The following is a 4,561-nucleotide window of genomic DNA, read 5'->3' as shown; positions in this document are numbered from 1 at the left end:
ATACCGAATTGCAATTTGGATTATGAATCTAACTTATATGATGGTGGTGATGGTTCTCTTTAGGTTAAGGATGACGTACCTCTCTTGCATTGTAATCAAGTCATAATCTGAACATTTTAAACCCAAACCAGGCCTGCATCCTGAACAAAAGCAATTATCTTGAGAATAATGTTTTTAATTAATATGCTATTCATAAATGGCGAGCTTAATTTTCTCTTAACTATATTATGTAGATTATGTTAAGTAAAATAGCAGTGAAGCATATGGTGTTTGTTGAGACATTAAAAAAATTGACACAAAATTCTCTTAGACCAGATTTTTCACAAAAAATTAATCTGAAATCTGGACTGTTGCATTTGACATATTAGGACATGGTAATTATTTTGTTGCATATCATAAATAAACTTTTGGAAAATGCTATTAGCTACAATTGGCTTAAGATGTAAGTCTCAAGACTTTTTCTCAGCATCTGGTATTAGGACGGCAGCTTGTCCAGCATTCATCAGGACTCATTCTTACTCATATATGCCTATGAAGTTCTGTTTTCTTAGTCTATATATAGAGAGTTCATGTAAGGATTGCTTCACATCTCAAACTCTTTTCGGTAGTTAAATTTGATATCTTCTATGAGCTTGAAGAAATTACTAGAAACCAAGATCAAAATGGCAAACCACATTATTTTCGTATTAAGCCTGCTTGCATTCGCTTGTGCTCTGGCCTTTGCATCGGATCCTAGTCCTGTGCAGGATTTCTTCATTGCAGACCCTACTAGCTCAGGTTGTGGCCCAACTATAACATTCTTAGCTTTATTTTGCACTAAAGATTATTCATACTGTCTTCTATTCTATCCATAATGCAAACTTAATTTTTTGTAGGCTTAAATACATGGTTGGACACTTAAGTTTAGTATATGAGTGATTTTAGTCAATGACGTTTAAAATGATTGCTTTTAGTCTCTTAGATGGCACAACCAAACTAAAAAACTAAATACTGATGCGTCATTAATCCATAGATGTGAAAAGCAATCACTTTTAAGTTTGTCAAGGACCAAAATCGATTACTTTAAGTTTTTTAGAGACTAAAATTGATTATTTAAACTTCAAAAATTAAAACAGTTCCATGTATTTTTTTTTTTTTTTGGCTTTAAAATCCTACTTGTGGTAGTGTGATTATGGCAGCTCGAGTGAATGGCTTTGCTTGCCTGGACTAGACAGGCTGACCACTTCTTCCTTAGTGGACTAGACAAAGCAGGCAACACATCTAATCCTCTTGGCTCTAGCGTTACCCCAGTGACTGTAGCTCAAATTCCTGGACTAAACACACTTGGTATTGCACTGGCTCGCTTGGACTATGCTCCATGGGGTCTTATTCCACTACATTTTCATCCTCGTGCTACCTCTACGGTGGTTTTGTGACCTCTAATCCCAACAACCAGTTCATATCAAAGGTCCTTCAGAAGGGTGATGTGTTTGTCTTTCCAGTTGGACTCATTCACTTCCAGCAAAATGTGGGTCAAGGAAAGGCCATCTCTATCTCTGCCTAGAGTAGCCAAAACCCTGGAATCATTACTGTTGCTAACGCCGTTTTAGGATCAAAACCATCCATTGCAGATGATATTCTGTCCAAGGCTTTCCAGGTGGACAAGTCTGTAATTGATTATCTTTAAGTAAAATTGTAGCTGAGCAGAATACTATGAAGTTCTAAGCCATCATATTACTAGGCGAGTGTTTTCATTATGCTAACGCTATATCTCACACAAATTTATTTTCTAAAGTTGTACTTGGATTTTCATTAATTAAGGTTGCATGATATGTCACCTACAATTTCTATAATATATGGATTATATTTTTAACTAAATATCATTCTTTTCTTTGTAGCTTGATGCATATAACTGTCTTGACAATATGAAAATAGTAATTGTTAATGCATTCACCTCATTGCAAACACTATACACAACTTATTTGTTGAACTAAAATTGTGACTTGAATTCACGATTTCAATTCAAAAAATAAAATGTGTGTACAATGTGGGTAATAAACAATACTCCTAAGAAAATGTTCCAAAAGCAAGCTTACACTTTTGTTCTAATTTGAGTGATCTACTTTACATAATACCAATCTAACTTGCTACACATCTTTTCTAAGTAATGGAAAAAAAAAAAAAAATGATACGCATGATACAAAGTAAAGCACAAAGATTGGGAATGGGAATTTTTATTCAGTTTGTGTTGTGAAAGGTTTGGGTGCTATCACCTATAGGATTAGAAGAGAGGCGCAAAATTAATAGAGGCGAAACTGTTCAGAGTGTCAAAGAGCTAAAAGCTGAAAGCTTAATGCCATGCTGCTCTAATTTGTCAACAAACTTATATGATGAACAGAGTTTTCTTAACAATGATTTCTAAATTTTCACAAGTAATCAATATATATATATATATATAAGTAGAGACCTCATGTAGGAGTGCATGAGATTCTGCCAAGTAATATATTCAATGCAAAGAAAATTGAAATATTCTCAAATGTCACATTAGAGATAAAAACAAATTAAATATTGATATTTTGTTTTATTTGGCTTAACAGTTCAAGACTTTTCTAATTAACCACCGCGCACCCTTGGTGTGGTGGTCACAGGCGGGGGTTTAAGTCTCCAAAAGGGAACTACACATACATATACACTTAGATTAGGATAGAGTAGAAATTCTATCTTGTATATAAAAAAAAAAAGACTTTTCTAATTATAAAATAAATATTCTTTGTATTTTTTGGTTTAATGTTTCAAGATTTTTCATCCCTCACATGTACACACACAAAACTCTTTGCATTTTAATTCACCATTTTCACCTCTTGCAATTCTACTCTTTATATATACCTACCCATGGCCTTTCATGCAATCCCATGTCAAATACACATAGATAAAAAACAATGTCATTTACCTTCAATTTTTCGGTGACATCTACCTAACTCTAACATTGTTGTTTCCTCTAATCTTAACCCGTTTGAGTTGGCTACAACTAAGGAAGGAGGGCTTGCATTTAATATTGAGTGACAACGATGATTACGATTTTGATATCAGGGTCAGATGTTGTGAATTTGTGGATTTTGTAAATGATGTGATTAACTGTGGGTGTTTGTAATGTGTATTTTGTTTTAGAATTAAGGAGAAAGATAAAGATACATTCTATATCAACTTTTATTCCATAACATTCATCCAAAGTTGTTGGTTTTTTTTTTTTTTTTTTTTTTCAATTAAATATTTATAATGGATATGTGTGCGAGAAGATAGAGTGAGAAAGGAGAAGTTTTTTCAATAAAAATTAAAAGTAGCTTAATACTTCACCTTTCTTTTTCTTTTTTCTTTTTCTTTTTTTTTTCTATTCCAAAAAATTTTAAATAGAGGAGGGGATCTCAGGAATTATTTGTGGGTTAGTTTATTATTTTGTTTTGGGACTCAGCTTAATTTTTTTTTTAATTAAATCTATCCGTACGTTTAATTTTAAAATTGTACGAACCTATTTTTCATCGAAGCACTCATCATTGAACCCTACAAAAATGTCTTTTGAGGGAGTGCAATTGCATCCACCACCACAACGTGGCTTGGTCACTGCTTATTGTTTCTTACACAAAAGGTTGGAGCACCCACAGTAGATGTGGGATATGTGCCAAATGCTAAATATTTGGCACATATCCCACACCAAACCTAATTTGAGGCCATTTAGCAGATGTGGGTTATTGTATTTTTTTCCAACATTAAACAGTACCGTGGCAAATTTGTCACGGTACGGAATGCATGTGGTAAAATTTTTAATGTGTTAATTGTGTTGATGAGTTGTAATAAATATTATTTTAATGTGTAGTAAATATTATTTTAATGTATAGAATTGAATTATAAAACATCTAATAAATGGGATGTTGTAAAATAATGTGGTAAAATAAAAGTAGGCTTTTGGTGTGGTAAAATGGCATAATTTTAGAACATCTGTACGGATGCTCTTAGACCGGTCTTTAAATGGAATCATCTACCAAATTCCTTCTAACCAGTAACTTATCCATGCGATACACGGATAATATTATAATGTTTTATATAAGATGATTTTAGAAATATTGTATATGTATTATAGCATAATTGTTATAAAACTTATTACTAATGAATTCATCATAAAAAAGCAATAATTATAAATTGCGCACACATATCCATTATAAATATTTAATTGAAAAAAAAAAAAAAAAAAAAACCCAACAACTTTGGATGAATGTTATGGAATAAAAGTTGATATAGAATGTATCTTTATCTTTCTCCTTAATTCTAAAACAAAATACACATTACAAACACCCACAGTTAATCACATCATTTACAAAATCCACAAATTCACAACATCTGACCCTGATATCAAAATCGTAATCATCGTTGTCACTCAATATTAAATGCAAGCCCTCCTTCCTTAGTTGTAGCCAACTCAAACGGGTTAAGATTAGAGGAAACAACAATGTTAGAGTTAGGTAGATGTCACCGAAAAATTGAAGGTAAATGACATTGTTTTTTATCTATGTGTATTTGACATGGGATT

The 4,561-nt window shown here is 32.3% G+C and overlaps 1 pseudogene; it reads left to right on the top strand.

The window, feature by feature from the left end:
- Positions 1-629: 629 nt before the first annotated feature.
- LOC111998371 (putative germin-like protein 2-1) lies at positions 630-1,666 on the top strand (annotated as a pseudogene).
- The last annotated feature ends 2,895 nt before the right edge of the window (positions 1,667-4,561 follow it).

This window comes from Quercus suber, unplaced genomic scaffold, assembly GCF_002906115.3.
Source record: "Quercus suber isolate HL8 unplaced genomic scaffold, Cork oak 2.0 scaffold_514, whole genome shotgun sequence".
Taxonomy (NCBI): domain Eukaryota; kingdom Viridiplantae; phylum Streptophyta; class Magnoliopsida; order Fagales; family Fagaceae; genus Quercus; species Quercus suber.
This window is presented reverse-complemented; position numbering and strand designations above follow the sequence as displayed.